At 35.1% G+C, this 26960-nt stretch overlaps 1 long non-coding RNA gene across 3 annotated transcripts; it reads left to right on the top strand.

Annotated features, from left to right (window-relative positions):
• Positions 1 to 5257: 5257 nt before the first annotated feature.
• Positions 5258 to 19146, top strand: LOC132278990 (uncharacterized). 3 transcript variants are annotated; one of them, XR_009471191.1, is made up of 7 exons: positions 5258 to 5489; positions 5641 to 5736; positions 8440 to 8514; positions 9755 to 9837; positions 12780 to 12884; positions 16866 to 16913; positions 17719 to 18873. It is a non-coding gene; the product is annotated as an uncharacterized LOC132278990 (long non-coding RNA). The 3 variants fall into 3 exon arrangements; XR_009471192.1 differs by lacking the exons at positions 16866 to 16913; positions 17719 to 18873 and adding an exon at positions 18880 to 19146 and having other exon boundaries at positions 5259 to 5489; XR_009471190.1 differs by lacking the exon at positions 16866 to 16913 and having other exon boundaries at positions 5260 to 5489.
• The last annotated feature ends 7814 nt before the right edge of the window (positions 19147 to 26960 follow it).

Below are 26960 nucleotides of genomic sequence, written 5' to 3'. Positions count from 1 at the left end.
CATAAAGAAGAAACCCCACCTAAAATCAAGTTTTCTACTCGACCATGTTGATAGAAAATTTTAAAATATACTGTGAAATGCCCAGAATGCCCATGGATCAGTTTAGGTCAAAAACGATGAAAATACAACTTTGCACCAAGTGCTCATTTGACCCTAAATGGTTTTGTGTGCCAAAACAATCATGCACGCAAATGTAAATAGTGTTTTTAAGTGCGTAAGAATGACCCATGGCCCTTAAAAATGCCCAAAGCAAAATTTAACCTATCAATGCTAAAAAATGCCTAAAATGAACTTTTAAAAGAAATTTTGAAACTTAAAATTATAAAATAGTTTCAAAATACTATTTGGCCCTTGGCCATACTTCATGCACAAATGAAGAGACCCTATGGAAGTGTTAAAGCCCACTTCCCACCACCCATGCAAATGTAGTGATGCTAAAGCTTACCAATTTTGTATTTTTCAACAATATAGCTTGAAAGTAAAAGTACTTAGAACCCAAAATAAAAGTTCTTGGCCCATGGCCACATTACATACAAGTCAAATACAGCTCAAAAGGTGTACTTATGTACACATTACATATTTAGAACCAAATATACAAGTTTTGACATTTTAAACTAAAAATAGCATTTCATGCTAACATTTGCATGAATCAAATACTTCAAGTCTACCGAACATCCAAGGCGTAATGTGAATCTTGAATCATGGTTCCTGTACCTGAAAAATGTCCCCACTACGTGGGTGAGTAACATAAAGCTACTCGTAAGAGATGAGCATGCATAGACCTAACGTTTTACAAGTTAATCACGTTAATGTGAAACAATTCATGTGATTTATGCCACCTAACGTCTATGTCCAAGGTAATACCAAAGGAGCATCCTAAGCTACCTTAAAGCATTTCTAGCATAAACCACAATATTCATGCAACTTAAACAATATAGGAGTATACGATACAACGCAACAAGATATAGATTCTCAAAGTTATCAACTTAAGATCTAAAATGCGTAAACAACTAAATTATACAATTTAGCATAATTGGAACATCCAATACAACTTGTCAAGATATAGATTCTCATAGTTATCGACTTGAAATCTAAAATGTGTAAATAACTAAATTATACAATTTAACACAATTGGAACATCCAATACAGCACATAAAGTTATAAATACTCAATATTATCAAATTGGGAATGAAATTGCAAAATCAAACAAAGTGGATATACTTGGACATTAATCGGAATAGAACCGTATACAAAGGTCACTTTTGGGTTACTAGCCCGTGGGTACCTTACCCTAAGTGCGCACGCTAAAGTAGAGAGAACTCATATCTCCCGAACTACAGCCTTACTCTAGCCATGTCAAAACAAACAATGCCCCAAGAATCCAAAATCAACAAATTGTGCAACAGATGTATATCATATTGTAATGTTTCCATTGTTCGCCATTTTTCATTTTTCCGGAAGTAAGGGCATTTTCGTCTTTTGCCGTTTTATGTACCGGACATTGTGGACTATGCCAGTTGTGCCCGAGAGATAGTTGGGGCATTTCATTGAGTTTGGGACTCTTTGAAATGCAAGGTTTGTCATTTTTGCATTTTTTTCATTTTCGGGCCGAACGGTCCTGTGTGGGACTCGCTACCGGAATTATTGTATACGGCGATTTTGGTTGGGTCCATTTGAATCTCATGCATTTTAATTAATGTGTTTTATGTGGTTGTGGATTGATATATGTATATATGTGTGTATTTGTGATTTAAATTAATAAAGAAAAGAAAATTTTTATTTAAAAAGATGTGGGACCCACATTTTGTTAAAAGTGGTCAAAGAGGCATTTTTGGCCTCATTTCCTTCTTCACTTTCTCTCTCCCCGCTGGTCTCTCTCTCACCCTCTCAATTTCCTTTTTTTTTTTTTTTTTTTTTCTTTTTTTTCTTTTTACTTCAAGGCTTTAAACCTTGATTTATCCCTCATCCTTGAGAGATTTTTTAACCGTTTACGGCAAATTGAAGATCACGGCGAGATCTACGATTTGATCGGAGCAATTCCTTGTTTGGTAGAATCTAGGAAATTCAGGATCTAGGGCACAAATTGGGGTTTTTTGCATATTCTTGAGGTAGGGGTCTCTAATTCATGTTTTCTTGTGCCTTTGTGAGTCAATTTCTTGTTAATTGTTGCTAACATGTTTAATTGGTGTTAATTTCCCCTAAAATGATTTAATTATGGTGTACAAAGTTCATGATTATATGTATTAGTTGATTTGTATGAAAAACATGCCTAAGTGTTGATTTCCTATGCTTATTGTGTTGTTAACTTGCTAGAAATGATGTATAGAAGCATGTGTAATTTTCTTAGAATTTCTTGTAAAGCATGCTTAATTGTGTTGTATGAAAATCCCTTATTGTCATAGCATTGAAAGTATGAGACACATATGCATTTCATTGGGTATGAATGAAGGGAAATGATTTGAAATAAAAGAAAAGGGGATTTTCGGGAAGAATTTTGATAAAATGGTATGAGAAAACTCGGTCACCGCGGAGTCACCGGTGTTAACATAACCTAGAGAGAACTAGAGAAATCACCCTAGTGTGGTTGAGCTAGTTGGGCCCCAAATGATGCCGCGGGGGTACCAAGGGTTAGGGACAATAGCCAATCCTTCTCTCATGTCGCTGGGGAGTCACCAACAAACGAGTTATATTAACAGATTGAAAAGTGATGGATGATTTTAAAAATGGGGAGCGACATGGCATAGTATTCCATAACATCATATCATTCATTTTGGACTTGAAATTGATGTTGTAATTCCCAGCATCGCATGACCCATTTTCTATACTTCTATTCGTTGTTTGGGTTCACAGGGTTACAAGAGGTGTGTCTTAGGCACCACCTAGTGAGCAATTTGTTTATCCCATTACATTTAACATTTTTCAAAGCTCGGGAAAGAAGTGACGGATGACAATCCACCACAAGTTTAAAGGAGAATAAAAGTTTATATTTTGTCATCTTTTGTATCTTAGCTCATTCTTTTGTAAAGCTGTAACTCATGAATGTATTCATATTTGCAATGTAACTATAATTTCATGACAACACTTATTCTATATTTGGAACTATGTAAGCATGTTGTAATGAATGGGGTATGATGAGGTATTTTGTGGCAAGCCATTTATGTTTATAATCATATAATGTTGCATACTTTTGCTGTGAATTCAGAAATTTGACTGCATAACAGGTTTAGTATAGGTTTGGCATGTAATGAGCACAGTCAGGAAGCATTCCAAAGAGTTGAATCTCAGGAAGTCTTATTTCGGCCAGCTGATCCTCACCATCAGCCGACCAAAACCCCAAGTTTAGCCGACCGAACCCCCTTCACCAGCCGATCAACAGGCTATTTTGGAAAGCCCCGAGAGCATGCATACTTCAAAACCATTTCAGCCAGCCGACAATGTAGGTCAGCCGACCGAACCTGCCCTGTCAGCCGGCAGACCCAAGGCCATCAGCCAGCTAACCCTTCCCTTTTGGACCTGTACAATTGCTCCCTCTATATCACTATGTCCTTGGGATTATTTTAGACCTTAAACTGACTCATATGTCACATATTGACGTAGGAAATTATGATGTTGTCCATGGTTAACCCCAGGTTCGATTAAGGACCTAATTGACGATTCGGACCAACGGGTTCAGGTCGTTACAAATTGGTATCAGAAAGATGGTTCGAAAACCATTAGGAGGAAGGGTAGAGGCTTACTTGGAGTTGCATGGGAAGTTGTTCATATTGTTCATATGATTATTTGCTACATGTTTTGATATTTGAAGAAGCATGTTTAACTGTTTATTTACTTACGTGCTTACATGTTTATGTTAAGGTGTTTATTGCATAGCTTCGCATACTAAGTGTTAGTATGGCGTTATTTCGTGTTGAGTCGTCCACGGTGGACCTTAGTGTCATGAGATTGAACCGTTTTCTTATTTTATAGTATGGTGCCACCGCGTAAGGAACCAAGGAAAGTTGGCAATATGCCAACAACAGGAGATATTGGCGAGAGCTCTAGCTCCAATCCCGCAGAACGGGTTGAAGAGGACACACTTCTTAGGGACTTGGTTCCCCTTAGAGGTGTCTCTACTAGGAAGGATAATGTTGAAGCACCCGTTTAAGAGGGTAAAGGGTTGGCAAAACTAGCATTGAACCGTTTGTTGCAGAGTGCCTTGAGGGCTACAATTGCTACTTTTCCGCAACTGGTACCACAACCGGTAGTTCAGGTAGAGGAGATGCCAGCACAGAAACGTCTCAAGTTGATTTCAGGATTTTCTAAGTTGATGCCAGTGATGTTTAAGGGTGGTGCAGATCCAATGGTAGCGGACGACTACATGGATCAAGTAGAAACCCATTTGACTTCTATGGATGTGACGAATGATTATGTGAGAATCATCCTAGTCACTTACAAGTTTTCTAAAGATGATAAGCTTTGGTGGAAGTCAGTCACAAATCGGCATAAGATTGAGGAGATGAGTTGGGATATGTTCAAGGAGTTATTCTACGAGAAGTATTTCCCGATTACCAAGAGGCGGGAACTAAGGGACCAGTTTAATGGCCTTATCTAACGCAATATGTCAGTGATAGAATACGAGAACAAATTCACCTTACTCTCTCGCTTTGCTCCATAGATGGTGAGCAATGAAGTTGATTAGACTCAAACGTTTATTTCTGGTCTTGTTTGCTAAGAAGAAATATGGTTCTTTAAGGTTGTGCATTAATTACCGAAAGTTGAATCATGTCACCATAAAGAACAAGTATCATTTGCCAAGGATAGATGATTTGTTTGACCAGTTGAGGGGAGCCAGTTATTTCTCGAAGATTGACCTGAGGTCAGGCTATTATCAGTTACGAGTTAGGGATGAGGCACTACAAGAAATTTAGGTTTTAGTGATAGTCCTTTAGGGACAGTCTTAAAAACTGTCCCTAAAACCTTCTTTTTTAGGTACAGTCTACAAAACTGTCCCTAAAACCTTATTTTTTGGCACAATCTATAAAACTATCCCTAAAGCCTTCTTAACTGTTCCTAAAGCCTTCTTTTTTGGCACGGTCTTTACACCTGTACCTAAAACTTTAAAAAGCCCGTCCCTAATTCCACAAAAAATTATACGACAAAACTTGGTGTTTCATTCCTTGTTTGGCGCGATCAAAATTATAATATATTTAATCATTTTATTTTACAAAATACATCAAAGTATATCGTTTAATATATCATTAGATCCAAAATTATAATATCATACCTAAAGTTGATCTTTAGACCACTTCAGTTCTCAACCCGCCTTAAGCCCTCACGCCTCTTCTACCCTCACACCTCTTCTACCGTCACGCCTCTTCCACCCTCGCAAAAGACAGAGGCTAGCTCTTCCACCCTTTTCCACCATCGCGGAAGACAGAGACTCTTTCACCTTCTTCCAGCAGTAAAGGCCGAATAACCTAATCGTTCCAACAACCACTCTTAATCATGAGGTACAACATTTTTATTTTTTTACAATGTTAGGGATTATGCCTCTTTCTTCGATTTGAGCGCACCCTCATCTTAAATTTGACATTCATATAACCCATTTGGTTTAATGATCCTCACCATAGTTTTTTTTTTTTATACAAATACATGTTGTAGGGTTTCGAAATTGCAAAAGGCCTAACAATCGAAGGGGTAAATTACAAATCTGGAGTCAGCTTATGGTCTGAGTCTGAATCGCTGTGGGAAATACAGGTTTGAGATATAACGAGTTTGACTTGTTATGTGCTTGTTAAAAAACTCGTTATGTCCTTGTTACACTGAGAAATCACTTTGACAGAATTTGAATTCTGGGTTCTATTTCTATTTTGTTTGTTGTATTGTGTTCAATTTAGGAAAAAAAAGTCACATTTATAGAAGCAATTCTTTGTTGCTTATGGCTAATGGTAGTAAATGTATGAATTCAAGTTTGCAAACATGAAATTTTAACATTTCATTTTTTTCTAATATGAATCTCTCTATACTTGGTCGGAAGTTATGATTGATTCTGAAAATTTTCAGTGGATGTATAAAACTCCATGTGTAATGTTTTCTTAAAGCCTTTTATTTGTTTAATTTTCTACTTCTTTAGCTAGAGGATGCGCTAGCCTTACTGGGTTATTAACTTTCTTGTATAATTTGGTATATGCTTGCTTGTTTGCTTGATTGGTTTTGTAATGTAGATTGTTCAGGGTAGTAAAATAAATTCGGGTTTAAATTCATGGTAAATAGTTACACCCTCACATAATTTTGTGGGTCAGTCCCTGGTGTTCCCCAGGTTTTTAAGGGGGTGAAAATTTTGAAACTAAGATTGGATGTGGTAGATGTACAACATGGGGCTTAGGATTGTTCTGTGAAAGTTTTTGAAGGAGGTGATGAATTGAAAGCCATGGCAGCCTGTGTTTCTTCCTAAGCCATTTTCTAAGACTCGGGCTTAAATACTATGTATAAAGGTCTTTCATTGATCATATGGATATAGTAGCTCTATCTCCTGATTTTCAAATGTATATATAATTTTAATATAGCATACCAACTAAAAGCATAAATATTAAATTCTTTTCCATGATAAATCAGGTTACAAATGAAGATAAAAACCACTATTTCCATCTGATTGGAATTTAAGAAACACAATAATCTCTTTTGATTTTAGCAACGACTAAATATTTTGTTGCTTAAAGAGTAATGCAATCAAATTAAACCAGTTGATAAGAGTCTGTATGTCTTCTGGATAGCAAAGCCCAATGTTCATTGTTTAGTGTATGTAATAAGTAAGCTTTTTGAGACACGGAATGCACTGATTCAGTTAAATTTGTAATCTTATATATCAAATTAAACTCTGAGTTATGTATTTATAAATATGTTTGTTCTTCTTTTGACATTGATGAATTAATTAGTTGGTGTACACATGTAAAATTGACTCCTCAAATACAATGGGATTGCATTAATCTTCAACACTATCTGCCTCCTCCTATTAACACCATGGAATGTAAAGTGAAATGGATTTGTGTACTAGATATTTATATAGTGTTCTTGTTTTTCATTTTACTAGTACTTTGCTTTGTTTCTTAGCTTTAGGATCGAAGAGTAACTTCAATAATAAATATTGAAAGAACCAGTATTTGATTGGAAAGATAGCAATAGAATATGAAGCTGAGAAATTTGAGATATGTGTAAATGCGATATTTTGTAGGATAATATTGAGGATATTTTGTAGAATAATTCTAGACATTTATTTTTCATTTTAACGCATGTTTATTATTTATTTATATATATATTAGATTAACATATGAAATCTAAATAGCATCCCAGACTTCAAAATCAGTTTTCAACTGTTGTGGGTTGGTTTGTTGTTCTTGACCGGAGATGTCGACACCCATATATAAGCTAAACCTTCAACTTTCTACTGCTCTTGGCCACTCAAAATGAATGCCAAGCAAGCATGGATATCTGTAACACTTACTTTAAATCCTCTCTTCTCTGTCTTGCCTTTTTTTTTTTTTTTTTTGCTGGTGTTGGAAGTCTGATTTTGTAGTAGTAGATAAAACTTTTACAGATATATAAGTCTTTTTCTAAATCTAGTGATAGGATTGTCAGCATCTTTGAAATGTTAATTTCAGTAGTAGAGAGAAATTTGAATTGATAAATCATTAATGTGTTCACTGACTGTTAATGAGTTTAGACTAATAATGTGTATCTAATTATTGTTGTTGATCTAAACATAGTTGCTGATCCGACCAAGCTTTAGGCCGACCTGTGCCCGTTAATGGGCCCAGCTTAAGACGTGAACTTCTAAATTCCATGAGTGTAGAATGAGCTAAAATGATGGCAGCTTTCAGAATACTAAACACTGCAAGGAAAGATAATGTTATAATATATATATATATATATATATATATATATATATATATATTCTGCAAATTTCAAGCACAAGGAACCAAATTGTTCAGTTCCTGTATTTTTTTTCTTTTTCATATTTTCTATTTTGTGGGTGAAGCAGTTGTTTTCTAGTGGGTAGAAATCATAAACAATATATATATTGTGTTGTTTGTAGTGAATGCTTCTTTGACTAGATTTGGTTTCAACTTTCTTGAGAAGTCTACACTACAAAAGTTGCTGTTTTTCTAGTTCGTTTGTTTCATGGACAATTGCTAGAATATAAACTGATTTGGACAGATTTATAACACTTACAAGAACTGGGTGAAATACTTTTGGCCTTTGAAGTCTATTAAGGGGTTTTTGGCTGCACAAAATAAATTTTAGTTTGGAATTATAATTGTGTGAAATTCGAATTTAATGGGTCCAACTTACTTCATCATCATCTTTTTTCTTTCTTTCTTTCTTTCTTTCTTTTTTTTTTTTTTTTTTTTTTTTCTTACTTTAATTTGTTTTTCTTACCTAAGCTTCATCTTTTATTTACAGTCATTTTGGAATAAATCAGCTTTCTGGTGAAACCCCTTCCCAGCTTTTTAGCTTAAACATGGAGCTAATGCACTTGTAAGTTTCATTGAATTGTACAGTTACAAGATTTATACATTTGAGTCTTTAAGGTGTTGCTGTTCCTACATTTTTGCATACTTGAGTCTTTAACAACCTCTAGCATTTCAGTGAGCTGTAAGTAGACAAGAAAAAACTCATCAACTTAAGCCTCTATACTTGTTTTTTAGGAATGCATTTTCTTTTTTTTGTTTACCAATAGAGCCTTTTAATTATCCACTTTCAGGTACTTGTCCAATAATAAACTGACTGGTCCTATTTGCAATCTTACTAGCATGAATTCTCTTAATTATGTACAAGTATAAACCATATTACAAACTGCCCGAGCAAAATTGGTATATTATCTACTTCTTAAAACCATTTCCACATTTATTTTTTTATTTTTTTATTTTTCAATACATTACAATCATCAAACATAGAAATATACCCAAGGGATACTAATCTTCCACTGTCATCGGATTATGTTGTGTGGAGATTGATTACCATTAATAAAATTTCCAGTATGATCTAATTATCATGACTAATCAAAAAAACTGAGATGAATGAAATATCTACCTCATTTTTTTTTTTCTTTTTTTTTGGAAAAATTATTTTGCTTGCAGAAATAGTTAGATGCCTAAATAATATTCAGTTTTCTAACTTGATATTACAAAAGAACGCTGTCATGAACCTTCACAAGATTTGTTTTATAATTTTGGATTTGAAATAAGTTTGTAAAGTTTTGTGAACATGTTTCCCCTCACCTCAAATCAAGAATAGTCAAATTAGACAGTGACAGGTGATTTTTTTTAATTATTTTTAATATTTCTAGAAGATGGCTTTGAGTATTTAACAACCAAAAACAAAAGGGATTACAAAGTCCCCCTCCTTCGTAGTAAGTTTATGTATTTGGACATTTTGTTTTAATCATTTTTTTTTTTTTTTTTTTGCCTGTCCATTCTCTAGCTGGTCTGGAGCATGCTAAAAAAAGTGTGACTGAGATGGTTAAATGGCCTTTATTATGTCCTGACATTTCCAGTTAACAGATATGGATCTTGTAACAAAACTAGTTTATAATTGAAAGATCCTTATATGTTTTGTTACTGAAATTAATGGTTAGAAGGATTTAAAAGATTTTGATACATAACCACTTTAGTCCCATTATGTATTTCTGTGATATAATTACAGGTCTCATTTTTATATAGTTTAATTTAATTTTTTTTCCTGATGAAACAAGGGATTTGGCTCATTCCACTTGCAGGGTCATTATTTTGGTTCATGTGGAATGGGTGTCTTCGTATCAGATTGGTTCTGTTGTTCTGCTTCTGTTGGCATCTGTTCTTGGTATGTGCCATGGTTCTTTGATCCGCCCTATCTTCTGCTATTTATTTTCCAGATGTATGGTGGTGCTGGTTTTTTTTTTTTTTTTTTTTTGCTCCAAGATGTTATATTTTTTTTTATTGTTGTGCTATATGAGATATTTTTTTATATTTTTTATTTAAAAAGTATTGATTTGCTTTTACCTTTTTAGACAAAACCTGCATCAATGGACCATTTAGGAATAATGTTTCATTTTTTTACTTTTTTTTTTTTCACCCTTTTGTGAGGCAAAAATTTTGGAGTTCATTGTCAGGTGATATATGACTGATACCCTAAAATGAGCATTAATAAGTGTAATGTATATAATATTCGTACACTAGCAGCAGTAATAATATCTAGTGTAATGGTTGAGCTAATTCTTTGTAATACGAGAGAGCTTTTTTTTTAAAAAAACCAGTAATTATTGAATTCTTTAACCCTACTATTTCCTTTTAGATATTTGCACATTGTATTAACTATAGAGATAATTGGTTACCAAATCTTCAATCAACCAGAAATAGTAAATAAAAAGGGAAAATCCAAGAAATGACTAATAATTGGATAATGTACATAAAATAGGCATTATTTCCATAGTTTAAAATGTTATTTATGTTCCTTCACTATTATACAAGTGGTGGGAGGAATATGGATATGGCTTAGAAAAACTCTTGAGAACAACATTTTTCTATATATAATTCCTTCAAATTCATTTTATTAAGAAAGCACGCCAACATGGTGCAAGTTTCATGTTTGATGTTTATCCATAATACCCATTACTTCACATAATCAATGGAGGTGTGGACTTCCCAATGAGAATCTCAATTTAACTTTCAGTTATACCCGTAATCTAGAAGCATAGACAGCCCCTGAACATCAAGATCAGATAATTGATAATTCTTCCTTTATATTCTTGAGTTTCTTCCTCTTTCTCCCCTTATCTGAGGAAGAAAAGCTGGATAGAAAATAAAAAATATATTTAATGGATACTTTCCCGAACTAAAATGTAGCAGGACCAGGTTTAACTAAAGATCCAATTTTAGTTGGCCTTTATTTTCAAAAAAATTATTCCATGAGATGGTATAATTTGATACCTATATTCATAGCCTTGTTATTCTAGTGGGACTTTATTTATTATGTTGTTTTTGAATTGTACACAGTTGCATCACATCTAGGATTAACTTGTTTCAAATAAGTCTCTTGTAGTAACTTGTAATTTTATCATAAAACTAGTTCTAAACAAGAAATAAGATTTAAATTAATTGAAAGAATAAATAGTGATAGGAATAACATATATACTATTTGAAATAAAAATTGCGGTAAACAAATGCTAATGGGTTTGTGATGTAGGACAGAAAGTGTGGTTATACCAAACTGATATAGAACTAGAATGAAAGAAGGGGATGTGAATAAGAAGATGAGGTCAGGCTAGAAGGTCAGGGGAGTGAAAAGTTAGATTGAAAGAGATAGGCTAGAGAGACTGAGAATAACAAAAACAAAGAGGGAGAAAGAGACACGGAGAGAATTTGTAAACTCGCGACAAAAATTCATTAAAAAAACTAAGTTTGAGCATTGTTTTATTAAGATACTTCCCCTCAAACTCATTAAAATATCTTTTTCTTAATGTGATCAGTTTAGCCTTTACTATTTTCTGGTACAAGTCTTTTTCTCTTTAATTTGTATCTCAATTCTCAATTATAAGACTTATATGTCAATTGCAGGATGAAATAATGCATGGGTCGGATATGGTTTTGTGATTCCAAGCTGTCAAAGTGCATCCTAGTTAACATGATTGATACCTAAACAATCACTTGGCCTTCAAATACATTCAACGTATTGATCCTAATTAGGTAGTACCAAATTATTTGAAAATTCAATAACTAACAAAAAGGTACACAATTTACACACTTGTGCTCACAGTTTGGTGGCCTTGACCCAAGTGTGCTCAACATTTTATATGTTTCTTCATCCCTATTTACTCTTTCCATCCTTTCAGCTCCTTCACAATACAAAAGATCATATATGTATATATACATATGTATATATATTAACTTTTAATACCCATTTGCTTTAAGTCACTATAAGTTAGGTTTGCGAGGAGCAAACTTTGTTCACTAAATTTCATATCTATTGAGTATCTCTGGGTAGGTGTTTCATTAAATTTCACATTTACTAGTACTTATTAGTGTTATAAGGGGGATAATCTACTTTTTTGTCCTTCACTAAATTTCAGAATATTTCAATATCTCAAAATTATGAAATACCCATCTAATATCATTCTATTACAGCCCCATAAATTAGAATTCCTACCTTTGAATATGCGAAATAATAACTTTGTTTTTTCTACGAAACCCAAATTGGTTGCGGAAGTTTCTTTAAATAATACCTGTTGATATCATTTATTGGCATCTAATAGCTCTATTATATGTTCATTTGTTTAGTTCATGTTATTACTATATATAAGGATTTGTTGTATATTTACATCATTTAAGATTTATAATGCAGAGAGGGTGAGTTTGCAAACCCACCTATTTGTAGAAAGAAGCTGTGTTAAACTTTTTGTTGTGCAAGTGAGATATTTTATAAATTTAAAGGTCTGGTTTGTATTATGAATTTCTTTAAAAGGGGAGAATGATGAAATGTTGAGATTAGGACATTTTTGTTTCTAGTTTCTAATATCAGATCTTGAATATGTGTAAAGTATTCAAAATGTTTCCTTAAAGTAGATTGCTTTCAATTAACAAGTGCTTACAATTAATATCAGTTGTCATTTGTCATTGCAGTGTCCAAACTCATCATTCCATTTTGAAAATAAGCATTTCAATAAGCATTTTTTTTTTCTTTCTATTAAGATTAATATTCTAGCTTGCACGTGATTTATTCCTATGCCATATTCTTTCAATTTGATAGCGAACTTAAATATTTTGCAGGATGCAATGAAAGAAAAGGCTGCACAAAATTCTCAAAATTCAGATGATACGAGTCCAACCATAAATGATGTTGAGATAGTGTAAAACCAACTATGCATAAGGAAGGTATATTGCCGTGGATTCGGACATGGATTTAGTTTTTATTTAGAAAACTGGTGATTTTATGGATCTTGAATATATATATATTGTGGGTTTATTTTGTTTTATGTCTTGCATGTATCCAGAATGGTTAAATCCACAAATCAAGCATACAATATATATATATATATATATATATATATATATATATATATATATATATATATATATATATATGTATTAATGTATTAGGGATAGTCTACTCATCCCTAATACAATAATTATAATTAAAAAGATCATGTATTAGGGACAGTCTATCCGTCCCTAATACAATAATAATAATAGTAATAATAAATTTATTAGGGACAGTCCATCCGTCCCTAATACAATAATTATAATTTAAAAATAATGTATTAGGGAAGGTCTATCCGTCCCGAATACAATAGATATTGGGGACAGTCACCAAAACTATCCCTAATAGTATAGGTATTGGGGACAATCTATACCGTCCCTAAAAATTTTTAGAGACGATGTTATTTGGGACAGTTTGACCATCCCTAAAAGATAAAAGTATTTGTCACAGTCAATTTTGACTGTCCCTAAAGCTCTTTTGGCATGCTACTTTTAGTCACGGACCAATTTGACTTTTAGGGACAGATTTCGAGCTTTTAGGGACAGTTTCGACTGTCCCTAAAACTCGAATTTCTTGCAGTGAGGATATCCCGAAGACAGCGTTTCGTACACGATATGGACATTATGAGTTCTTTGTTATGCTTTTTGGCTTAATTAATGCGCCAGCGGCATTCACTGTAATGACCCGGTTATTTTTTTCCTTTTCTTTTTCCTTAGAATTTTACGGATGAATTTTTTTCGTTGAAATTTCCCTTCTGAGTTCAGTTTCTCCTTGCTTAGTGTCATCTTGAGTGCTCGGAAATGGTTTCTGAGACTCTTTTATTTGGATTGACAACTTCCTTTGAGGACCGAGTCATTTCCATATTTTTCGTTTTTCGACACTATTCACTTTTCATCATTTTCCCTGTTTTGTTATTTTTCCTATTTTATCTTTTCCTCGTTTGTCAATTGGTTGGCATAACCTCACTCTTTGTATTCGGAGTTGGTTTTTGACTTCACGTATCTTCATCCTAAGTGGTTTCCACGAAATACGTATCTTTACTTTTGTAGAAAAGTACTCTATTTGCTCCCGGTGTCCATAGGGGTATGGATGCACAGTTTTTCAGAATCTTTTTCTCTTATTAGGGTATTTTTCATAAATATCTTTTAAAGATATTTTATTTCAGGGGTTTTTAAGAAAATATTTATGGAAGATATTTTCATTCTGGGGCAATTGTGTATAGTTTTCACTTTTTGGAGGGGTCATTGTGCAATTAATGAAAGTTATTGCTAAATGCCTTGTTTTAAGCTGGGATCCTCGTATGGGATTCATTTTCACATTTCGTTGAGTCGTGTACTCATAGAATTTCCTTCTGGTCATTTTTCTCCAGTTTCAAGGTTTTTGGACCCGGTTGCCGCCGAACTTGTTTGGGCATATCTCTCTACTCGGGACTCAATTTTCGACGCTGTTTCGTCCATTATTCATATTTTCTCATTTAGAATCTTTTTCGTTCACAGAGTTTTGTCATTTGAGCGCGTTTGCTCAAAATCCACTTTTCCGGACCCGGCGGGACCCTTTTGGGGCACTTTTTGAGATTTTCTATAAATAGGTGGTCTTAAGTCAAAAAGTCAAATTTCTATCATCTTCATCACCCTCTTGGCCGGCAGCCATGGGAGCCCAAGGGGCTGCCTTCATTCTTTCTTCTCCTCTACTTGATTTCCTTAGTGAAAACTCTTCGGCCTTAATGTTTATCGTTCTCCTCGACGTGCTCTACCTTTCTCCTTTATTAGAATTCATTTCTGACCGTTTCTTAAGTTTAGGTTTGAAGTCAAGTTGTGATTTTGATGGGGCTTCTTGGGGGTTCATGTAGATCGTGTTGTCCCCGACAAAACCTAGGAGTTTCGTCGGATTCGGAGCGGTTTCATTTTGGTGGCTTTTGAGATTTTCATCTCAAATTAAGGTAGGGGGTGTATTAGGATTATATATGTGTTGTATTGATTGTTTTATGAACTTATACAACTTGTATGCATGCTTGTATAAATCCTAGAATTTAATTTAATTATTTTCTTGTATAGAATTTAATTCTAATGGATGTATGTGCCTTAGAATTGAATTGTGGCATGCTAGACCCTTGATATATTGAGTAACATATATTAAATTTGGAGCATTTGAATAAGAATTGCAAAACTTATTTAATATTTATCTTTTATGAAAGTTTAATTCACAAAGTTGAAACAAGCATGAAATCAACCTGTAATATGAGATTAAAATAGGCCTTGGCATGTTCTCTAACCTATGTTAAATTGAGAGCATTTGGATAAGTTTAGAAATCTATAGATTTTGAAGTCAACGAATTAATTAAAAATCAAATTAATGGTTCCACTAGTTTGATTAAGTTTTAACTTGATAATGGTAGTGACTTGGGCTTGTTCACTTGTATATATATCCATTTGAGGCCATTTGGGTTGTTTTAGAAAATCTAGAGATTTAATTACCATGTTTTAATTAAACTCTATTTTGTTGTCTAAATGATGCAAATTAGTTTTTGAGTTCGTTTGTGTAGTGACCATACCATGTTGTTTAACCTATTTGAATTAGGGATCGTTTGGATGAGATTGCATTTAATATTGAAATGAAATTGTCATAGCGTGTAACGAGTCGCCCACTGAAGATTCGACATTGTGGATGCCATCGTAGACTTGAACTCTAGGACATGGTTTATGTGGATTCAACCTTACATGTGCATGTAAATTCATTCTTAGACATTATTTGAGATCTATAAGTTTGGTTTAACTTATTGATTTTGCATAAGTTTTGAACTTATTGTTTTTGGAGGCTTGTAAGGATCATGTTCATTAGATGGCTAGGGTTTGGCCCTAGTATGGATTCGTGAGTTTCCTAAGTCATAAGAAGTACGCAGTAGGTAGTACCTTGTGGGTCGTAATTACCCGAAATAACTTATACACGTGCGCACTAGGTACTACATTGCGGGCTAGTAACCCGAAATAACTCGATTGGTCTGCAACCAAGGATCCTAGTCTCTCCACTATTTGATTTCGCATTTAATTTCAAGTTGTTAAACATGGATTACTTATAGCTTGAGAATTGATGCTTACTTTGGGTATTTGAATCCTATTTAGTATACTTGAACCTGTATAATTGCCCCATGTTTCATTTTAGTATACTTGTGCCATGTATTCTTGTCTTGTGCGTATTTGTTTATCTTAGTATACTTGTACCATGTATACTTGTCTTGTGCGTAATTGTTTAGCTTAGTATACTCATGTTTGTATACTTGATTTATGAGTACTCTATATGTATATCGAATACTTGTGTACATATGTCGGATATTGCTTTTCTTGTTTAAGATGATTTAGAGTACTTGAACATATATGCTTGTACGTCGTGTATCATGTTCTAATACGATTGATGCAATGTTTCTGATTTTCAGCATTTTTCAATTTTCTAAAAATTTCATCGCCGTGAGGGCATTTTTGTCTTTTCACGTTTTTCGTACGCGATTTTAGCTGAGTCCATTTGCGTTTCCTACATTTTGAATTATGTGAGCTATGTATCATTTCTATGATGGTGTGTTACATGTATTCTTATGGTGTAAATTAAGCAAAGAGAAAAAGAGAAAAATAAAAGTGGTGGCGGGACCCACCACTATCCCATTCATTTTCTAAAGACCACATTTTTGGTCTCTTACCTCTCTCTCCCATAAGTTTCCCACTCTTTCTCTTGTTCCTTGCTTTTTCTTCTCTATTTTGTGTCAAGCTTTGATCTTTGATTCCTCTCTCTCTACTTGGAATTTTTAAGTGCCGTTTGAATCAAAACGGAGAGCACGACGAGCTCTATGCGTGAGTACTAACAATTTCAGCTTTGGGCCTCCATAGGGATTTCGAAATTTGGAAACCATTTTGAGGGTTTTGCACAAACTTGAGGTAGGGGCTTCCTAATCCGCATATTCTTGCACTTTTGTGAGTTAAATTATTTGAATTGTGTCTTAACATGCTTATTTGTGCTAATTGTAGTTTAAAATAATTTAATTGTGTATATGTGGTTATGTGAGGACATGTATTAAATGTATTATGTGGAAAACAGGCTTTTATGATAAATTTCTATGCTTATTATGTTGTTTATATGCTATGAATGATAGATGAAAGCATACTTCATTTTGTTATCTGAAAATCCCTTATTGTTAAAGCATTAAAAGTATGAGATCTGCATGTAATTCATTGGGTTTCATGATGGGTAATGTTTTGGATAAAGTAAAAAGGGGATTTTCGAGAGAAACTTGTTTTGAATCGGTTTTGAGAAAACCCAGTCGCCGTGGGGGTACTAAAGGGCCGGAGTGTTAATATAGCCTAGAGGGAACTAGGGAGTCGCCATAGCGTGATTGAGCTAGCTAGGCCCCATAATGACGCCGCGGGGGTACCAAGGGTCAGGGACACTAGCCAATCCTTCTCTCGTGTCGCTGCGGGGTCACCAAAGGGCGAGTTATATTAACAGTTTGAAAGTGATGATTTTAAATGTGAAAAATAGGGAGCGACATCGGCATGCATTGCATCCCTATTGCATCATATTATTATGTTGAGATTTAAAACCACGTTGTAATTTCCCGACATTGTATGACCCCGATTTCCATGGTTCCATTCTTTGTTTTGGATTCACGGGGACTCAAGAGGTGCGTCTTAGGCACCAATTACTGAGCAAATTGCTCACCCCACCATATTTAAATTTTTTCAGGTTACGGCAAGGGGTTGGCGGATGATAATCCACCTCATGCTTGAGAGCACTAAGGAAGTATTTTGGATGTATTTTTGTAGAGCTTGAACTTATTTTGTAAAGATGTTGACTTAGGATGTATTACTTTTGCAACATGTAAAATATTTGGATTTTAGCATGTACATGGCCGGTGGGGTAATGTAATTAAGTTTTACCATCATTTAATCCTTTAGTGTATTTTGGTAACGTGTGGTAAATTATGTTAACATTGTAGTTGTTGTTATTGTGGATGTTGAAATGTATTTACGTATGTACGTGAGTGTAGTGGTGTGGGTGATTGGCTTTCAAAGTTGGTGGAAGTCGGTGAGTGTGAGTGAGGATGACCCAAACCAGTTGACGTAAAATTCCATACGTCGATCGAGTTGTGTGAACCAGTCGAAATATAGCTTGCCACACGTCGACCGGTATCCTGACAGTAAGTTTTTCACTGTGCACGTTCCAAACCAGTCGACGTGTAACTTCCCACACATCAACCGGTATCTCGGCAGTGGGTTTGTCCTCTGTTCATAACCCAAACCAGCTGACGTAAAGCGTATATACGTCGACCGGTTCTTGTTCTACGTATAATTTTTTTTATTTAGCTTTCCTAATTACTCTCTAGCACCAAATTAATGTTGCGAATAATTATTTTATGACCCAATAAAATGCATTAATTATATTTTTACCACCGAAAAGACTATATTGTCCCGAACCTTATTTTATTACGTGAAACAAGTAATGACTATTATACCCTTTGAATCTCAAACTACTTGAATTGTAGCAAATTACCATATTGCCCTTTTTGGACCAAGATAATTGAATTTAACATGAAAGAACCGTATTACCATTGGACGATTCTGGGTCGGGTAAGGACCCGTTTAATGATCTGGATCCATAAGGATTTGGGTCGTTATAGTTTAGTGTACTTGTGAGCATGTATATTATATGTTGTTGTTCATTTTAATTGCATGAGTAGCTTAGGATGATCCCTAAGTCTCACTTTGACATAGACGTTAGGTGGCATGAGCCCCGTTAATATGTTTCAACTTAAGGTGATGTAATTGTAAAATGCTAGGTCCATGCATGCTCATCTCCTACGAGTAGCTTTATGTTACTCACCCGCGTAGTGGGGATATTTTTCAGGTACAGGAATCAAGGTTCGAGATTCTCATATTGCTTGGATGATTTGTAGCCTTGAAGGTTTCAATTCTTGTAAAAGTTGGCATGAAATGCCATTTTTTAGTCTTATTTGTCTAAATTTGTATTCTTTGATTCGTATATGTAAAGTGTACATAAGTACACTCGTTTTAATGTATTTGACATGTATAAGATGAGGCCGAAGGCCAATGACATGTATCTTGTATACCATGCACTTTTGTTTTCAAGGTTTATTATGAAAATATTGAGAAATGTGAAGTCATTGTTTCATAACTTTTGCATCGGGTGTGGGAATTTCATTCTGTTTCTTTCATAAGGCTTCTATGATCATGTATGAGGTGTGGCCAAGGGCCAAACACCATTTCATTATAGGTTTTTCATTTTAGTTCCATTCATTGCATTTTTAGGCATTTTTGGCCATAGAGAGGTTATATTTTGCATTGGGGTCATTTTGAGGCCGCGGACCATTGGGACGTGTCATAAATATCTTTTCACATTTGTGTGCATGTCCACATTGCATAAAACTCTTGAGTTTTAACTTTAACCTATTTTTAGGCAATTTTCATAAATTTTCATGAAAATTCATGCATGAGAGTGTAATTTGAGCTTCTCCTTGTTTTAGCTTGTTTTAGATGTTTGAACGGGCTTAGAAAGTGTTTTGAAATGTGTTTGGATCATGTAGAAAGCATGTAGAACCTTGGAGATGGACCAAGCACCATTTTCACTCATTGCAGCAGCTTTTCATAGCAGCAGCATGTGTGTCGGTCAGCTGATGGAACTTCATCGGTCGGCTGACGAATCCCTCGAGACCATTCCAGTAGCCTTTTTTAGATTTTAAGCGTTTTGGTTGGCTGACCATGGGGGTTCGGCTAACCGACGGTTGAGTTTCGGCCGGCTGATTGTTGAATTTCGGTCTGCAAATTCTCCCTAGAACCACCCCTTTTCAGCTTCTCTTGGACAACATTGTTATTTCAACTTTGGAAGGCCATATCTCATTCATTTCTTGTTCAAATCGGTTCATTCTTGAGTCTAAGTTCAGGAGCTTGAAGTTAGCTTTCCAATACAAACCATTCATCAAAACTCCACTTGTAGTGAGAGTTATTCTAGTTCTAGTAAGATAGTGTCATGGTATGTCTTAAACGGGAAAAGCCACTTTGTTCTAAATTCATATCTTTTCCATCCCAACTCAGAATCAGGCGATTCTTGAGTCCAACTTCTTTTATTTTGTTGTCTTACCAATGGTGTGTATGGTGGCAACCATTTTAGTTTGGAATGACCATTTTGCCCTTGGTTCATTTCTTTTCTGGTTGGCATTCTTGCTTCATTTGTTGGCTCAACTGAGTTCTGTGCTTCATAGGGAGTCACTTTGGTGCCTTAGGGATGACGTATATCTCTTGAGGCCATTTTGCTTCTCAGTGTGGGCGAGCACTTGACACTGTGGATGCAACCGCACCTTAGGTACGTTGTGGAAGGTTCTAGTCAGTATTTGTACTGCCATGTTGCATTTGGTTGTGTTCCTTATTTAGTTATGTAGTTGCCTTGATCTCCTTTGGGTGGTTGACATTGGGTTAGTATGTCAATTTGTTGGAGAGGTGTCTCACGGTTTGTAGTTTCAAGTCCTTTCGTTGATCTTGAGACCTTTGGAGTTGTCCTTGGGCACTTTATGATCTATTCCTTGGTGTAAGCTTATGTACGGTCCTTCTGGGAATGTTCTTGATTTCGGGGATGAAATCTCTTTAAGGAGGGTAGGTTCTAATGACCCGGTCATTTTCTTCCCTTCCTTTTTCCTCAGAATTTTACGGATGAATTTTTTTCATTGAAATTTCCTTTCTGAGTTCAATTTCTCATCACTTAGTGTCGTCTCGAGTGCTCAGAAATAGTTTCTGAGACTCTTTTCTTTGGATTGACAATTTCTTTTGAGGACCGAGTCATTTCCATATTTTTTGTTTTTTGACACTATTCACTTTTCGTCATTTTCCCTGTTTTGTCATTTTCCCTATTTTGTCTTTTCCTCATTTGTCAATTGGTTGGCATAACCCACTCTTTGTGTTCAGAGTTGGTTTTTAACTTCACGTATCTTCATCCTAAGTGGTTTCCGCGAAATACGTATTTTTACTTTTGTAGAAAGGTATTCTGGTTACTCCCAGTGTCCATAGGGGCATGGATGCACAGTTTTTCAGAATCGTTTTCTTTTTTTGGGGTGTTTTTTTTAAATATCTTTTGAAGATATTTTATTTCAGGGGTTTTTAAGAAAATATTTTTGGACGATATTTTCATTCTGGGCAGTTGTGCAGTTTTCACTTTTTGGAGGAACCATTGTGCAATTAATGGAAGTTATTCCTAAATGCCTTGTTCTGAGCTTGGATCTTCGTACGAGATTCATTTTCACATTTCATCGAGTCGTGTACTCATAGAATTTCCATCTAGTCATTTTTCTCTAGTTTCAAGGTTTTTAGACCCGGTTGCTGCCGAACTTGTTTGGGCATATCTCTTTGCTCAAGACTCGGTTTTTGATGCCGTTTAGTCCGTTGTTCATATTTTCTCATTTAGAATCTTTTTCATTCACAGAGTTTTGTCATTTGAGCGCGTTTGCTCAAAATCCACTTTTCCGGACATGGCATGACCTTTTCGGGGCACTTTTTGAGATTTTCTATAAATAGGGGGTCTTAAGTCAAAAAGTCAGATTTCTATCATCTTCTTCACCCTCTTGGCCGGCAGCCATGGCAGCCCAAGGGCCTGCCTTCATTCTTTCTTCTCCTCCACTTGATTTCCTTAGTGAAAACTCTTCGGCCTTAACGTTTATCTTTCTCCTCGACATGCTCTACCTTTCCCCCTTATTAGAATTCATTTTTGACCATTTCTTGAGTTCGGGTTTGAAGTTAAGTTGTGATTTTGATGGGGCTTCTTGGGGGTTCATGTAGATCGTGTTGTCCCCGACAAAACCTAGGAGTTTCGTCGGATTCGGAGCAGTTTCATTTTTGTGGCTTTTGAGATTTTTATCTCAAATTGAGGCAGGGGATGTATTAGGATTATATATGTGTTGTATTGATTAGTTTATGAACTTATACAACTTGTATGCACGCTTTGTATAAATCGTAGAATTTAATTTAATTATTTTCTGGTATATGATTTAATTCTAATGGATGTATGTGGCTTAGAATTGAATTGTGGTATGCTAAGAAATTAAGCCTTGATATATTGAGTAACATATATTAAATTTGGAGCATTTGAATAAGAATTGCCAAACGTATTTAATATTTATCTTTTATGAAAGTTTAATTCACATAGTTGAAACAAGTATTAAATCAACTTGTAATGTGAGATTAAAATAGGCCTTGGCATGTTCTCTAACCTATGTTAAATTGAAAGCATTTGGATAAGTTTAGAAATCTAGAGATTTTGAATTAAACGAATTAATTAAAAATCTAATTAATGGTTTCACTAGTTTGATTGAGTTTTAACTTGATAATGGTAGTGACTTGGGCTTATTCACTTGTATATATATCCATTTGGGGCCATTTGGGGTTATTTTAGAAAATTTAGAGATTTAATTACCATGTTTCAATTAAACTCTATTTTGCTATCTCAATGATCCAAATTAGTTTTTGAGTTGGTTTGTGTAGTGACCATACCATGTTGTTTAACAAATTTGAATTAGGGATCGTTTGGATGAGATTGCATTTAATATTGAAATGAAATTGTCATAGCGTGTAACGAATCACACACTGAAGATTCAACATTGTGAATGTCATTGTAGACTTGAACTCTAGGACATGGTTTGTATGGATTCAACCTTGCATATGCATGTAAATTCATTCCTAGACATTATTTGAGATGTATAAGTTTGGTTTAACTTATTGATTTTGCATAAGTTTTGAACTTATTATTTTTAGAGGCTTGTCAAGATCATGTTCATGTGATGGCTAGGGTTTCGCCCTAGTATGGATTCGTGAGTTTCCTAAGTCATATGAAGTGCGCAGTACGTAGTACCTTGTGGGTCGTAATTACCCGGAATAACTTATACACATGCGCATTAGGTACTACCTTGCGGGCTAGTAACCCGGAATAACTCGATTGGTCTGCAGCCAAGGATCCTAGTCTTTCCACTATTTGATTTCGCATTTAATTTCAAGTTGTTAGTCATGGATTACTTGTAGCTTAAGAATTGATGCTTACTTTGGGTATTTGAATCCTATTTAGTATACTTAAACCTTTATAATTGCCCCATATTTCGTTTTAGTATACTTGTGCCATGTATACTTGTCTTGTGTGTATTTGTTTATCTTAGTATACTTGTACCATGTATACTTGTCTTGTGTGTAATTGTTTAGCTTAGTATACTCATGCTTGTATACTTGATTTATGAGTACTCTATATGTATATCGAATACTTGTGTACATATGTCGGATATTGCTTTTCTTTTTTAACTTGATTTAAAGTACTTGAATATATATGTTTGTATTTCGTGTATCTTGTTTTAATACGGTTTGTGTGATGTTTTTGATTTTCAGCATTTTTCAATTTTTCAGAAATTTCATTGCCGTGAGGGTATTTTTGTCTTTTCACGTTTTCCGTTCGGTATTTTAGTTAAGTCCATTTGCGTTTCCTACATTTTGAATTATGTGAGCTACGTATCATTTGTATGATGGTGTGTTACATGTATTCATGTGGTGTAAATTAAGCAAAGAGAAAAAAGAAAAATAAAAATGGTGGCGGGACGCACCACTATCCCATTCATTTTCTAGAGACCACATTTTTGGTCTCTTACCTCTCTCTCCCGTAAGTTTCCCTCTTTTTCTCTTGTTCCTTGCTTTTTCTTTTCTAGTTTGTGTCAAGCTTTGAACTTTGATTCCTCTCTCTCTACTCGGAATTTTTAAGTACCATTTGAGGCAAAACGGAGAGCACGATGAGCTCTACGCATGAGTACCAACAATTTTAGCTTTGGGCCTCCATAGGGATTTCGAAATTGGAAACCATTTTGAGGGTTTTGCACAAACTTGAGGTAGGGGCTTCCTAATCCGTATATTCTTGCAATTTTGTGAGTTAAATTATTTGAATTGTGACTTAACATGCTTATTTATGCTAATTATAGTTTGAAATGATTTAATTGTGTATATATGGTTATGTGAGGACATGTTTTAAATGTATTATGTGGAAAGCATGCTTATATGATGAATTTTTATGCTTATTATGTTGTTTATATGCTATGAATGATGAATGAAGGCATGCTTCCTTGTGTTATCTGAAAATCCCTTATTGTTAAAGCATTAAAAGTATGAGACCTGCATGTAAGTCGTTGGGTTTCATGATGGGTAATGTTTTGGATAAAGTAAAAAAGGGATTTTTGGGAGAAAATTGTTTTGAATCAGTTTTGAGAAAACCCAGTCGCCGCGGGGGTACCAAAGGGCCGGAGTGTTAATATACCCTAGAGGAAACTAGGGAGTCACCCTAGCGTGATTGAGCTAGCTGGGCCCCATAATGATGCCACGGGGGTACCAAGGGTCAGGGACACTAGCCAATCATTCTCTCGTGTCGCTACGGGGTCACCAAAAAGCAGGTTATATTAACAATTTGAAAGTGATGATTTTAAATGTGAAAAATGGGGAGCAACATCGGTATGCATTGCATCCCCATTGCATCATATTATTATGTTGAGATTTAAAACCATGTTTTAACTTCTCGACATTGTATAACCCCAATTTCTATGGTTTTATTCTTTGTTTTGGATTAACGGGGACTCAAGAGGTGCGTCTTAGGCGCCAATTACTGAGCAAATTGCTCACCCCACAATATTTAAATTTTTTCAGGTCACTGCAAGGAGTTGGTGGATGATAATCCACCTCATGCTTGAGAGCACTTAGAAAGCATTTTGGATGTATTTTGTAGATCTTGAACTTTTTTTGTAAAGATGTTGACTTAGGATGTATTACTTTTGGAACATGTAAAATATTTGGATTTTAGCATGTACATGGCTAGGGGTAATGTAATTAAGTTTTACCATCATTTAACCCTTTAGTGTATTTTGGTAACGTGTGGTAAATTATGTTAACTTTGTAGTTGTTGTTATTGTGGGTGTTGAAATGTATTTACGTATGTACGTGAGTGTAGTGGTGTGGGTGATTGGCTTTCAAAGTTGGTGTATCTCGGTGACAGTGAGTGAGGATGACCCAAACTAGTCGACATAAAATTCCATACGTCGACCAAGTTGTGTGAACCAGTGGACGTGTAGCTTCCCAAACGTCGACCGGTATCTCGGCAGTGGGTTTTTCAACTATTCATAACCCAAACCAGCTTACGTATAGTGTATATACGTCGACTGGTTCCTGTTCCGCATATAATTTTATTTTATTTAGCTTTTCCAATTACTCTCTAGCACCAAATTAATGTTGCGAATAATTATTTTATGACCCAATAAAATGTATTAATTATATTTTTACCACCGAAAAGACTATATTGTCCCGGACCTTATTTTATTACGTGATACAAGAAATGACTATTATATCCTTTGAATCTCAAACTACTTGAATTGTAACAAATTACCATCTTGCCCTTTTTAGACCAAGATAATTGAATTTAACGTGAAAGGACCGTATTACCCTTGGACGATTCCGGGTCGGGTAAGGACCCGTTTAATGATCCGGATCCATAAGGATTTAGGTCGTTACAGAATGGTATCAGAGCAATGGTTCGAATACCTATAGGACGACGAGTAGAGGCCTACATAGAGTTGCATGGGAAGTTATTTGCATTGCGTATGAGATTATTTGTTACGTGTTTAGATATTTGAAGAAGCATACTAAATCATTTACTTGCCTATGTGCTACTTGTTAAAGTGTTTAAATGTTATTGCCTACGTGTAAATTTGTTTACATGATCACATGCTTATATGTTATATGTGTGTAGCACTAACTGAAGTGACCCCTGGGTAGGTGTTATGTCTTTAGTGCATAATTGTTTAGCAGACATGTTTTTATGTTGTATTAGTTTTACAAGTTGTCACATTCGACTGGGAAATGCATCAGTGTTGTGAGTATGGGTGATGTGAATAGCACGATCTTTTGAATTTGGTTTAATCTGGACGCGTTGTTTCATTAGGAGTCTTTCAATAAAGATTAGTAACGGTGGGAGGGTTTGATCTTAGGCATCTTCCAGGACAGAGGTTTCCATTTTCTTGCACGGGCAAGAGTTTGTGTTGTGTTTCCTTGGTGTGGCGAGTGGACTCTTGGGATGATGGATTCGTAGGGTATGGTGTGTGAGTCATGGGATCCTTCCATGTAAGTAAAGTTGATTGGATGTCATAGGACTTGAGGTGGTATGTAGAGGGTGACTTGTGAGGTTCTAGTGTTGTACGAGTTGAGTACAACTGGTTTTTAGATTTTTTTTTAGAAGTTCATTGATGTTTAAGATTACAAATTTTCTCTTAGATTACCGTTTGGGAATAAATGATGAGGTTGATCTTGAGTTAGCGACGGGATGGGTAAGTTGTACCTTTTGTTATGATTTTCAGTGAGGAAGATAGAGACTAAGTGTGATGTTGTTTGGTGACCATAGAGTATTGGTCACAGATAGTGTTGAGCTAGGATGAGGAGTGACCTCTTGGGCTTGGTGGCCTGTTCTATTTGATTTCTTTGTTTTCTGCCCCTGTGGGCGGGTGTGCGTGAGCATGTGCAGGTGGCACCAGAAGGCTACCACACTGAGCGAGTTGCGGGCACATAACTTAGATGAAATCAATGTGGACATTCCATTGTGTTGGATGGTAGCTTTAGCGATTGTTTGGGAAATGAAAATGTTAGGGGTATAGGAGTTGTGTATCCTGTTGTTTGGTCAGAAAGGTCAATTGTAGGTATGACCCGAGTGTCTAGTTAGATACTAAAGAGAGAGCATTAATTTGAAGTCGTCGTCTACTACAGTTTATGTGATTGACCATTTAGCGTAGTGTTCGTTTCCTCATAGGGACTGTTTCTGTGGTGTGCCACGTATGATTCTTTTTCTTATAACGGGTTGTTGACTATGGCGTTGGGTATTATGAATGATGTGTGTTTTCATGTCAAGTTAGCATCACTTCT

The sequence above is a fragment of the Cornus florida genome, unplaced genomic scaffold (assembly GCF_030987335.1).
Source record: "Cornus florida cultivar Cherokee Brave unplaced genomic scaffold, ASM3098733v1 CherokeeBrave_3.0.0_Hap2_Chr10, whole genome shotgun sequence".
NCBI lineage: Eukaryota > Viridiplantae > Streptophyta > Magnoliopsida > Cornales > Cornaceae > Cornus > Cornus florida.
This window is presented reverse-complemented; position numbering and strand designations above follow the sequence as displayed.